Consider the following 14,362-nt stretch of genomic DNA (forward strand, 5'->3'; position numbering starts at 1 on the left):
CACATAACAAACAAAGGATGCCATCACAATCAAAGCTAATCTTTTCGTGATCCAAGATCCATTGCAGGGGTATTCCCTTCTGCTGCCTGCATGGGATGATGAGTCTATCAGGATCCTGAGGACTTGTGGAAACTGTACTGTGGTTTCTTTTGAACTTACAGACTTTTAACATCTTTGGACTATTTTTACTGTGCCCATGGTCTTTTTTTTAAATCAATTATGGTATTATTTGCACTGTTGTAACTATATGTTGTAACTATGTGGTTTTGTGTAGATCTTGTAGCAATAGTTTTTGGTTTGTTGGGTGGTAGTGCTGGTCTCCTGACTTGGTGTGTCTGGGTAGTCTTGTTTTGTCTGGTGGATTTGGTGCTCCTTTCCGGGGAACGCACTAAGATGGTAGCGCAATATTAATACGTAGCAGCCTCTCTGGACTCTGGATTTGGGGGTTGCCAAACATTATGTGGATTTTCTGGTGCAGTCTGTTTTGTCATGTGCTTTTGTGATATCATTCTGGAGTAATGTTGTTTCATTTTTTAACTGCATTGCAGTTGTGGTTTCTAAATGACAATAAACCAAAATTCAATTCAATTCAATTCAATCTATGAATACATTCTACCAGTCCGTTCTTTCATTTTCACATTCAGGAGATGCAGGACATTCATAGCTTTGAGAACAGCTCTGAATGTCACTTGTGGTTTAGTTACCAATACTCCTGCCCTGCAAAGACAGAAGAAAGTGCAAATGATTGAATTTGAAGCAACAAAAAAGGCTGGAGGAGCATGTCTATAATGACCATTTTAAGGTCTGGCTGCATGTCATTTCATTACCTCTTCACATCCCCACACTGGCGTCTCTGTTCTCAGCCTTCCGTGCGGCCAGCTCAACCAAACAACATCTCATATTCCAGTTGGGTAGCATGCAACTCAACGGTATAAACAGCCAGCCTTCGAATTTCAGCTGACCCATATCCCTTGTGTTTCTTTCCCATTCCTATCAGTCCACCTTGATTCCCGCCTCCATTGTCACACCCCCTCTCAACCCCTATGCCCTGGATGATGTTTGTTATTCATTCACATTGTTATTTGTGAAACTAATAATGTGCAAACTTGCTATCTTTCTTGCCATACCATTCTGATGATACCTCAAACACTGGTGTAGAGTACCAATGCTACGGTATATACCTGATTACATTAGTTCCAGGGGTTTAGATGCTCTAATTCTCAGGAGTACGAATTGCTGGTGTGGTTTATTTAAAGATTCTGGCCCCCTCTGCTAATTGGTGGCCATATTTTGTTGCCAAGATTTGGATATTTAACCTGAACTCATTTTTGGTGCTCAACTTTGGTTCAGTCTGCAATTGCATTTAGGATTTCTGTCTAACCTACACATGCCCATCGCCGCCCTCTGGTGCTCCTTCCTCCTCTTCTTACTTCCATGCCATCTGTCCTCTTCTATCAGACTCCTCCTTCTCCGTCCCTGTATATCTTCCACCAATCAACTTCCCAGCTCTTTACTTCATCCCTCCCCCTTCAGGTTTCACCTATCACCTTGTGTGTTTCTCTCTCTCCTCCCCCCACCTTTTAAATCTACTCCTCAGCGTTTTTTCTCCAGTCCTGCTGAAGGGTCTCGGCCCAAAACATCGACTGCACTTTTTTCCATAGGTGCTGCCTGGCCTGCTGAGTACTTCCAGCATTTTGTGTGTGTTGCCTGGATTTCCAGCATTTGCAGATTTTCTCTTGTTTGTGATAGGATTCTCATTTGGATTCTTGTCTAGTCTCATCTAGCATCTAGTCAAAGCTCTGTTCTCATCTTAGGCTTGAAATCGTGTCTCGATTCTAGTCTCAGATACTCAGCACTTGGATTCTTACCATTCTTGCCTAAGCCTCTTGTCAAACCAGAAGTACTGAGGTCATGAAAGTACTAGACAAACCAAGTCCTCAAATACCTCGCATGAGTTTTTACTGACATTCGGAACAAATGTAGGAAGATATCACAGGACACTCATAAAAAGCAATATAGATAAAATCCTTTAATGCTGAAATGTAGCAGGTTGAAAAAGTACACATGCACAAAGGCTTGATCATGGATTTAAAGTGTTCTATAAAAGTTGGGGAGGCTGATATAGATTAAAGGTTTAGGGAGTAAATTCCAGAACTGACAATGAAGCTCCGATCAAAATTGGGAATGTGTAAGATGCCAGTAGTGTGGAGAACGAAACACTTGTTTGGTTGGGGGAGGTTACAGAAATAACGTGTGCCGTGAAGGAATGATTTTAAGATTGAGGCATTGCTGGACCTGGACCCAATATGGATCAGCAAGCCGAGGGGTGATGGATGGCGCGAAAGTTTTGGATGATTTTAAGTTTATGTATTGTGGAAGACAGGAGGTGAACGGAGTGTATTAGAATAATAAGGTCCAGAGAAATGTGTGAATGTTTCAGCAGTTGTTGAGTGAAAACGGGTTAGAATCAGCCTGGAGTGGAACTGCTGCTCCAAATCAGAACAGCTAACACAGCACAGGTTGAGGATTGAAACAGGGATGATGAATGTTATTAATGAGAGGCCGAAGATTTTAGGCAGCTCAATAGTATTAATTTTGGTTTCATTAATATACACACTGTTGAAAAGTGCACCAAATTCTGTAAGCTAATTAATTATATTAAGTAATCATCTGAGAAGTGTAAATGAGAAACATAGTCACTGATTCAGCTATTTCAACTTTATATAGTTTGTGTGGACTAGAAATGATTTAAGGGGAGCTCAGATGAATCAGTACAGCTGCTGTTCAGTCATCTGGTGGTATCCCGCATGGACTGGGTCTGCGGGACCCAAGAATATGATTTGCAGTGAAGTTATCTGTAAAGCATTAACTAACAGGAGGGTGTCGTGCATAGCGGGTTGAAGCAGAATCCTAATAATTGATTAAAAGCAAAAACAGCTGTCCAAGGAAAATCTTAAAATTGGGAAACGTGTCAGTGGAATGACTCCAGCTTGCTCAGCAAAATCAGCAGCAAAACCTTCCACTTACATAGTGCCTTTAGTACTGAAACAGGGCCATTATACTAAAAAAAATCTCCAAGGCACTGAAGGAGGTTAGATCAGGTGATTGAAAGCACTCTTTAAGGTAGATTTAAATTGGCATCTTAAAAGAAGTTCAGAGGGGGAGTTTTGAGATCTAAGATGTTTAGAGAAGTATTCTGAAGCATGGTTCTCTCCAAGCTCCGCGAGTGCGTGGGCTGCACAGTTGGAATTTCCTTTTGTAAGATATTAATATAATTTTGAAATCTATTTAATATAATTGTGAAATACCCTGTAATTAATTATGTGTTAATGAATATAATCTGTACAATTTCTAAATAGTAAATGTACCACAACTTTACTTTGAAATATTTTAGAGCTTCAACACATTTTCATTGTCAATGCTTTAAGTTACAACATTGTTACAAATAGTAACAATAAACACAGAATGGAAGTCGGTATCTTGTTGTTTATAAATCGTTGGCCCACTGTACGCCAATGCCACCTAGTCAAAACATTCTATTTTTTCCATTCTGTGTGTCAGCTGTTTTGACTGGCTGACATTGTTTACTTGTGTTGTGAATCATGGTTTGTGTTTTTTTTTTGATATGCTGCTGTGTAAAATTTCCTGCTCAGGGCAATGGCTTATCCACACAGAGATTAAAAAAAATTAGAGAGAAAGTTGTCCCAAGCTAAGGGATTTGAAGGCTCAGCTTGCCCATGGTTCCATATCAAAGAGACCTCAGGATTTGTAATATAATTGGTATTCATCTGTTTAAACAAAGGAATTGCTTCCAGAAACTCAAATTCTATCATTCTACCCTTTATCCTGAAATATTTAAAATCTTGCATCCACTCATTTCAGTGTTCAATCACTGACATTGTCTTCTCCCTGCATTATGTGATACAAAACCATGATGAATATTTGTTGACTTACTCTGCATTCAAAATTATTTTATCGGAACAAAGGATTTTTGTATAATATAGCTTGTTTGGATTTAATTTGCACAAAATCCTTCGTAAACTCAAAAGACACACTGAATGTGCATTTTAAGTGACTTGATTTACCAAGCTAAGAAACAGTTGCTTTACTGTGACAAGTGGGATTATGATTGAAGCATGTACTCAAACAATCTGATGAGAAATTGCTGACTAGGAACTTCTAGCTATGCAGAATTTTTATCTCCAGAAAACTGAAAGTACTTGTACAAAAACCTTGATGTTAAGCTTTGGAAAACAGTTCATAATATTGCAGAATGGTTTTACCAGTGATTTTGCTGAGTTATTATATTGAAGGTACCCAGCTGGTAACTGAAGGGAGTAGCTTTATGTTTTCCTCTTCACTGAAGATAGAGCGTGAAGGAAAATTGTCAGCATACTGTAGATAATTGTGCCAGCATATTGCTAACTCTATGGAGCTGAAATTCTCACCAAAAACAAATTCTCTCCAGTTATCTGCCATCTTGTAATGGCTCTGAAGGGTCCTAGAAATCAACCATTTTGTAACCCACATTCGTTCATTGGGTCATCATTCTAATCTGTAGGGACTATTTTGACAAATTAATGACTGGATCTAGGACACAACCTGGTTTTCAGTAGTTTGCCAATGAAATTCTTAGCCTTATAACCAGACATGATGGAAGCCAGTTGAAAAACCAGATATCTGCAGGTTGCAGTCAATTATAGTTGAACCCTATTCATCTAAGGCACTGAATTTGGGTGAGTCAAAAGAAACTTATGACCGTATCTTATATATTTATTAATTTTCTAGTTCTTATCATAGAACCATAGAACATTACAGCACAGAAACAGGCCTTTTGGCCTTTCTTGACTGTGCTGAACCTTTTTTCTGCCTAGTCCCACTGACCTGCACCTGGACCATATCCCTCCATACACCTCTCATCCATGTACCTGTCCAAGTTTTTCTTAAATGTTAAAAGTGAGTCTGCATTCACCACTTCATCTGGCAGCTCATTCCACACTCCCACCACTCTCTGTGTGAAGAAGCTCCCCCAATGTTCCCTTTAAACTTTCTCCTCTTCACCCTTAACCCATGTCCTCTGGGTTTTTTTTCTCCCCTAGCCTCAGTGGAAAAAGCCTGCTTGCATTCACTCTTTCTATACACCATAATTTTATACACCTCTATCAAATCTCCCCTCATTCTTCTATGCTCCAGGTCTATCTTGAATTGCTATTAATTATATGACTTCATTCATTTTTTTACTGTTACTTCATGCTTCTGAATTTTGACCTTCATCCTCATTTTGGCATTTGGTGTTCAGAAATGGACCATTTGGCCAATTAGATCCTTCCTCCAATCTTCATCTGATCCAGGGGTTCCCAACCTATTTTGTGTAATGGACCAATACTATTAAGAAGGAGGCCTGCAGACCCCAGGCTGGGAACCCCTGATCTAATTGCATGAATGTATTCTTCTGTTCTTTCCTTGGTAATGTATTTGATAAATGCCTTCCGAAATGCACTTCTGCTATTTGACTCATATATTACTTGAGGTTAGTTCCACATTCTTCAGATAAAGAAATTTTTGCATAAATTCCCAGTGGATGTATTAGAAGGTTCTGTGTTTTTGCCCTAGTCTAGGTTTTGGCTACAAGTCGACACCTATACTATAAGCCAAACTTTCCAAACTTTTCTGGATTAAAATTCATCAAGTAGGGCTGCATCTGTGAAGGAAGAAACTGAATTAACATGTCAACACCTTTCATCGGGATTGGGAAGATATGGAAATAATCAGAGTAAAACACACAGAATGCTGGAGGAACTCAGCAGGTCAGGCAGCATCTATGGAGAGGAATAAAGAGCTGAAAGTTTGGGCCAAGACCCTTTATCAGCACTAAGCCACAAAGGATGATACATTTAAAGTTTGTGTTGGAGATAATCAGTTTGTTTGGAGATGCTTTGAGCATCATTGGTTCAGTGTAAATGACCAAGGACACAAACGGTCAGAGTTAGAAAGAGATGGAAAATTGAATTGGCAAACACCTGAAAGTTCAATATCACACTTGTGATGTGAATGAGGGTGTTATGGAGGTGTTCTGGAAAGCAGTTATCCAATTTTGCACTTGGTGTCCTCAGTATGGCATTGAGAGGCATTCACGTCAAGACCTGTCAGTATAGTAGACTGAAGCATCCAATGTTTGGGGTCACCTTTAGATGTTGCATCTCAGCTGTCTACATGGTACACAAGCCAGAGCAGTATGGAGAACAAGCTGTTTCTCATGTAGTAGCCTCCCCCTCTCCAAGCAGCTGTTGAATCCAAAAGAACGGCAGAGATCCATACAGTTCGGCACCTGCGGTGTCACAGGAGTTGCCTGATAGTGTTGAACTCAACTTAAGACTGCCTTAAAGACTCCAGCTCTGAAGTTTTCCTTTGGGTTTTGCTCTCAACGCCTTCCCCATGAGTAACTGTAGTTGCAAGGCAGTGGAGATTTGAAGTTAGAATTTTTCTTCTCCTGCATGAACTGCCAACCATGGCTGAGGAGCTCCATCTGCCTGAAGTGACAGGTTTTAAGGCATTAGTAACCTGCCTTTGCCCTTTCTCCTGTCAGTTGAAATGGTTCCGGCAGGTTTATTAGCTAAGACACACATGAAAGCCAGGAGCTGGACTTCATTGTCAAAAGCTATTTGAGATACAAGCCATTGGGAGCATTTAATAGGTAGGAGGAGCTTATCCCCTATTACAAGCTTAAAGAACCATATTAGTATACAATATAATACACTAAATTGAAAGTAAATCACTGCCAACCTGGGGAAATAGGCTCTAGCGATGGGAAGTAAAAGAGTAAAATTGCACACCACAACATTGTTTCTTTGTGGCCATTTTACCTGTAATCTCTGTAAAGTGGTGCAAAGATCACAAAATTTTATATGATAATTAATATTGAAGTTGCAGGAAAAATATCCTTTGTGGCTTAATTAATTGACTTAGGCCAAGAGACTTGAACTGCAATTCAAATATGGAAATTCAAATTCAAGTAACAAAATAAATCTGGAATAAAAATAATTACTAAACATTAGCAGAACAGATATTTACATGAACTGATTTGGATCAGTAATGGCTTTTAGGGAGTCTATTCTTCTATCCTTAGGCAGTCAATCTGTGATATTATACCTGCTCGTATTTTTACACCCACTCCCATCCATTCATATTTTTTTACACTTAAGTGTCCTTAAGCATCACCCAATGTCCACAACGTCCACGTCCACTGAACTGCCGAAGGCTGTTCAGGCTGGAAGTAGTCTGTGATGTCTACCTATCACAAGAAGACCAAAACTAGAAATATCCTGCACTACTTTTGCTTATGTAGTAATTTGTGCTGGCTTAAAAGCTTTCCAATTTTTTTGAGAAAACTTTGGATATTCAACTGATTTTTTTTTGGGATCATAGGATGCTGCTTATCTCATCTTATCAAGGGAATAACTACTCCTAAATATCTAGCAAATCTTTCTGTATATGTTTTAAGCTCATTTTCAACTATATATAATTGAGTTTACTAAGAGATAGTGGTTTGGCACTATGATTAAAATGCTTATTTTTTTCCTGATAAAACCATTTTAAACTCCATTGTTAGAAAAAAACTCGAGTACTTATATACTGAGAAAAAGTATTGAATGCAGGAGTTGAATGCAGGAGTTGGGATGTTACGTTGAAGTTGTTTAAGATGGTGTAACCAAGTTTGGAGCCTTGTGTGTGGTTCTGATCAGTTGCTGACAGGAAAGTCATCAATAAGATTGAAATAGTAAAGAGAAAATTTAAAACTGAGGACCTGAGTTATAAAGTTTGAATAGTTTAGGATTTTATTCCTCGTAATATAGGAAAATGAGGGGAGATTTGATAGAAGTATTCAAATTTATGAGGGGTATAGATAGGGTTAATACAAGCAGGAATTTTCCCCTGAGGGTGAGTGAGATGGGAACTAAAGGTCATAGGTTAATGTGAAAGGTGAAGTATTTAAAGGGTACCTGAGGGGAGCTTCTTCACTCAAGGAGTGGTGAGAGTGTGGAGTGAGCTGCTAACGGAAGTCGTGGATACAAGTTTGATTTCAATATTTAAGGAAGATTGGATAGGTTAATGGATGGGGGGGGGCATAGGGAGGGTTGTGGTCCAGGTGCAGATTGATGAGATTATGCAGAATATCAGTTTGGCATGAACTAGACGGGCAAATCGCCTGTTTTTATGCTCAGGTGCTCTGTGACTCGATGACTGTAAAAATGTAAAAGGCAATATTTATGAAGCTAATTAAAAAATGAACTTTATACAGATGCCATATTGTATTAGTTTTAGCAGATATTCCATTCAACAATGTGCAAATAAATTTGAGCAGAAACCCTACTTAAAAAGTACCACCTTTCAAAACTAGCAGCAGAGTTGCACTTGATTGACAATTGACCATAATATGGAAATGCTGTACCATTCCCTACCCACCATCTTCCCTATTGTGTTTACTACTAGTCGTAACTTTGTAAATGTGAGAGCAAGATAAATTGCTTTTGCAGTTCAGTTGTGCAAAGTTATAGTTTGGAGCGCGAAGGAATCTTTCTTTTTCAGAATTTTAATGTGTTGGAACATCAGTAATCTTAGGACTTCCATTATTTGAGCTTTGGAGCGAGAAGCAGGTGTGTAGGAAAGTTGGCAGAATATATTCAAGCAAAGCAAGCTCTATCATTTTTCAAACAAATTGTAGTCAGATTGCAAAAGGCAGGAAACAAGAACTTACGACATCTTATTACTTAAGGTTTTGCATTTGCAAATCCAAGGGGGGAATTAAGAGAAAAAGTTTCTCAGCTGCTCTTGCCAATCATTTCCCTGCAGCTGTTTGCGGTTTCCTGCACTGTCCCAGTGGAGCACCAAGGCACATAACTTACACCTGTCGACAAACTGCACCAGTTCCTGCTGAAGCCCTTATTGTTGTCCACCTTTCAGATCCGGTCAGGGCAAGATACTTAGTTCTTTGATTAATATATTTGTCATCATCCCGAGCAAATTCCACACATTCAGCGGCGTTTTCTGTTCTCGAGGTTGACATTTGGAAGACACACAGGCACAGCATGGGTGTTGTTAGTTGAACTTGGTATGGGGAATGATTCCCTGTTTTTCATGTCTCAGTTCTGACTTAAGTGTGTAACACTTCTCTGGCTACTGGGCAAACCCTTTAAATGTCCCTAAGGCCAATTCTCATTAACTCCCAGAGATATTCCAGCTTTGGAAGTCACAGAACCACACAGCACGGAAACACCAAAGCCACTCTGATTGTAAGCATCCATTTGCACTTATCCAAACTGAATTCTATTTATACTAGCCCACATTTCCAACAAATCTGCCGCTCACCTACACAGGGAGAAATTTACATTGGCCAGTCGACCTACCAACCTGCATGTAGGGAAGAAACTGGAGCACTGGGGGGGAAATCCATAGTCCCAGGGAGAATGTGTAAACAGAAAACAGCAGAAACAAAGATGAACAGGAATTTCTTCAGCCAGATGGTGATGAATCGGAGGAATTCACTTCCACAGGCAGCTGTGGAGGCCAAGTCTTTGGGTATATTTAAAGTGGACGTTCTTGATTAGTCAAGGTGTCAAAGGATATGGGCAGAAGGCAGAAGAGTGGGGTTGAGAGGGATAAGTCAACCATGACAGAAAGACAGAGCAGACTCAATGGGCCAAATGGCCTAATTCTGTTCCTATGTCTTAAGGTCCAATGGTGAGATGGTCAGGCTTGTACCCAGGGGACTGAAATCGCAAGCAAGAGCTGCACCACTGTGTTTACCCCTCCCTTCAATTGATACCGATGAAGATGTTGAGACACAGTACCCATATAAAATATTTACCCCCATTGGAAGTTTTCATGTTTTATTGTTTTACATTGAATCACAGTGGACTTAATCTGGCTTTTTTGACACTGTTGAACAGAAAAATTCTCTTTCATGTCAAAGTGAAAACAGATCTCTACAAAGTGATCTAAACTAATTACAAATATAAAGCACAAATTAATTCATTGCATTGGCATTCACCCCCTTTAATATGACACACCAAATCATCATTGGTGCAGCCAATTGGTTTTAGAAGTCACATAATTAGTTAAATAAGAATCACTAGTGCACAGTCAAGGTGTTTCAATTGGTTATAGTAAAAATACACCTGTCTCTGGAAAGTCCAGCTGCTGGTGAGTCCGTATCTAGGTAAGGGCAAAAGAACATTTCAAGAAACTCCACAGAAAGGTTATTGAAAAGCACAAGTCAGGACACAGAAACAAGAAAATTTCCAAACCCCTGAATATCCCTTGGAGTAAAGTTAACTCAATCATCAAGAAAGGGAAAAATATATGGTACAGCCGTAAATCTGCCTCGAGCAGGCCAACCTCAAAAAATGAATGACCATGTAAGAAGGGGACTAGTGAGGGATCTATAACAACTCTGAAGGAATTACATGCTTCAGTGGCTGAGGTGGGAGAGACTGCACGTACAACTGTTGACCGGATGCTTCACCAGTCACAACTTTATGGGAGAGTGGCAAAAGAGAAAGCCACTGTTGAAAAACACTCACATGAAATCTTGGCTCGAGTTTGCCAGAAGGCACGTGGGAGACTCTGAAGTTAGGTGGAAGAAGTTTATGTGGTTTGATGAAATCAGAGTTGAGCTTTGTAGCCGTCAGACTAAATGTTATATTTGGCATAAGCCAAACACCGCACATCATCAAAAACACACCATCCCTACCATGAAGCATGGTGGTGGCTGCATTATGCTGTGGGTTGATTGACTGCGGCAGGCCCTGGAAGGCTTATAAAGGTAGCGGGCAAAATGAATGCACAAAATACAGGAAAGTTCTGGAGGAAAACCTATGTAGTCTGCAAGAGCACTACGTCTTGGAAATAGATTTGTTTTCCAGCAACACAATGACCCCAAGCATAAAGCCAAAGCTACATAGGAATGGCTTAAAAACAACAAAGTTAATGTCCTGGAGTGGCCAAGTCAGAGACCACACCTCAATCCAATTCAGAATTTGTGGCTGGACTTGAAAAAGGCTGTTCACTCACGATCCCTATGCATTCTGACAAAGCTTGAGCAGTTTTGGAAAGAAGAATGGGGAAAAATTGAGTGTCCAGATGTGCAAAGCTGATAGAGACCTATCCACACTGACTCAAGGCTGTAATTGCTGCCAAGGGTGCATCTATGAAATACTGACTCGAAGGGGATGAATACCTATGCAATCAATTATTTTGTGTTTAATAATTATAACAAATTTAGACCAATTTGTGGAAACTTTCTTTCACTGACACAAAAGAGTCTTTTCTGTTGATCAGTGTCAAAAAAGTCAAATTAAATCCACTGTGATTCAATGTTGTAAAAATATAAAACATGAAAACTTTCAGGGGGTGAATACTTTTTATTGACACCGTATTTATCATCCCATCACTGCATCCTACCTGCCTGGCAGATTTTAATCTGACAGGACGTACTCCTGTAGTGACAGGTGCAATCTGGGATGAAGCGCAGTAATATGCACTGTCTCCTCTCAATCCTCATATAAAAATGGTGGACACATACAGTATGTTCACTCAGTAACATTAAGGAAGTATCTGCTTGACTCTCAAGTTCCAGTCTGTGTCCCCATGTAGCTGACTATATTCAAGGTTACACACACACAAGATGCTTGAGGAACTCAGTAGGTGATGCAGCATCTATGGAAAAGAGTAACCAGTCGACGTTTTGGGCCCAGACCCTGAAGGGTCAGTCCTGAAGAAGGGTCTTGGTCTGAACCTTCGATTTTCCGTAGATGCTGCCTGACCTGATGAGTTCTTTTAGCACTTTGTGTGTGTCGCTTTGGAATTCCAGTATCTGCAGACTTTCTCATGTTTGTTAAGTTCAAGGCTGTTTGATTTTTTTTGGCAGTTATAAGAATATGGGATTTGGTTGGGAATGTGAACCTGTGACAGGGATCAACCATGATCATAATGAACAGTGGATAGGTTTGAAAAGCTATAGGCTAGATCTACATCTGTCTTTTCAGGTGCATGTCCAATGCAGGACAGATGATAGAAAGTACATACTTAAATTCTGTTTATAATCCTATTAGATGGAAATATGATGCACTAAATGGACCATTAATGCCACTGAACTAAGAGAGAGTGGGATACTGGGGGAGAGACTCATGTTTAACAGGAACATTGAGGACTGGAGCAGTGATACAAACCAGGGGAAAAAATTGGGATACTTTTCATTGAGTAAGGGAGTGGTTGTTTTTATAGCAAAGGGGCCAATGAGTGATGAGAAGGTTTCCTTCCAAAGTAAGATACAATGATCCGAATGCTCACTGTGAGGAGGAGGAGGAGGAAGTGGATTCAGTGTTAAAGCAAATGTGATATAAAAACAATGTGAACCAACATGAAAAGAATAGTAAGTCTGAGTATCTGGAATAGTCCTTCAAAGTGCAAATTGAATGGTCTCAGATCCAAACATTTCTAGGTCACTATGAAACTAAAAAGCATGGACACCTGAGATGAAGAGAATGTTTTTCTCACTTTGATGATTTTAAATTTTTGGAGTTCTCATTCAGCAGAGGACCAATATGATCAGTTATTGTATTCAGACAGAGATTGGTTAGTTTCCTGACCAGAAGAATTCAGAGGATAAAAGGAACACGTGAAAAAGTGGATGATTAACAACATTCTTGCTGAATGGCGAAGCAACTTCAAGGCGATGATCAGTCTTCTCCTGCTTCTGTCTCTAAGTCGTGTTGCTACCTAAAAGAATGTATGACAAATACTTTACAAAGAAGAGAAAGCAATAAGTCTGACTGCATGATCCTACGAAGGATTGAGTCATCAAGGTTTCTCTTCCACCTATCTGAGATATTCAACAAGACGGCTGCATGTGCAGGGCCCTTAGTACTGTCAAGGGATGGTCTTTGTTTTTGATGGGCAATCAGGGTCTCTTTGGGGGCTTTGTTATGCCTTGCATGGTGGGGGTAGGGGATTAGTTCCTTGCTGGGGCAAGTGTGGAGAGGAGTAGTGTCGATACTTTTGCTCCTGTTTATGTGTGGGAGGGGGAAGCGGAGGTTTGGGGTTCTGATGTTTCTGACATTTCTGTCATTCATTCTTTGTTTTATTTTTCTGTTTTGTGGATGTCTGTGAAGAGCAAGATTTTCAGGTTGTGTACAGTATACATTCTCTGACATTAAACTGAACCATTGAACAGTTGAACCATCCAACCCAGTATCGGTTTGACACCCTATCATCAGGCAGGAGGTACTGTAGCATTAGGACAAGGACTGTTAGGATGGGAAACAGCTTCTTCCCCCAGACTGTGAGACTACTGAACTCCCTGCCATGACCCCGGTCCTTTCACCTATGAAGTGCCAGTATTATACTGTTTATTTTTTAACTTGTAAATACATCTATGCTAAAGGTCAATCTTCTGGAATGTATTTTATTATTTGTAGATTTATTTGTGGTGCTGTTACTTTATGTGTTGTGTGTGTTATATGTACTGTGTTGTGCACCTTGGTCTAGAAGAACATTGCTTTGTTTGGGAGTATACATGTATATGCTTCAATGACAATAAACTTGAACTAAGTATAATTGTGTGTTCTCTGAAATAATCTATGGGTGACCCATCAAATCAGGTTCATAGCAGTCACCTTCTTTCTTCATCTCTCCCTCTTTCTGCTTTCACACATTTCCAACTCAAAATGAGCAACTCTGTAAAAGACATTTTCAATTCAAGTCTTATAGGGATGAATTGGTGGGGTGGAGCTCCATCTCTACCAAAGGAGTTGTAAGCCACTCCTTTTCTCCACTAGGCTGCAGGTCACCCTTGAGCAAGGTGTAGCACCTGCTTGCACCTGTCCCCTCCCCGATCAGGGTCACATGAAGCCATCAGAGCAGGTGTTGGATGGTTGTATGAGCAGCCGCTGCATATCGCAAATCCTGGTGATGAGACCACTGACAGCTGACAGGCTATCTCTGAAGAGTATTGATAATGGCTGGGGTCACCCATCTTGTAAAGACCAGAAGAAGGCGATGGCAAACCTCTTCTGTAGAAAAATTTGCCAAGAACAATCAGTGCAAAGACCATAATCGCCCACATCATACGACACGACACATGCTGATGATGATGAGGGATGAATTGGGTCATTTTATTCAATTTGTACATTTGTTGTTGGTGGAGAGTAATTTAACTTTTGGTTTTTACAGTTCAATCTGGGATATAGAACCCTCAGAGATTTATGGCATTGACTTGTTGGGTAGCAAGAGCCCCTTTTGTGCCATAATAATTCTACAAAAAATATTCTTGTTCAGAACTCATTTCCTTGTAAGTAAAATTGCC

Source organism: Hemitrygon akajei, chromosome 1, assembly GCF_048418815.1.
Source record: "Hemitrygon akajei chromosome 1, sHemAka1.3, whole genome shotgun sequence".
NCBI lineage: Eukaryota > Metazoa > Chordata > Chondrichthyes > Myliobatiformes > Dasyatidae > Hemitrygon > Hemitrygon akajei.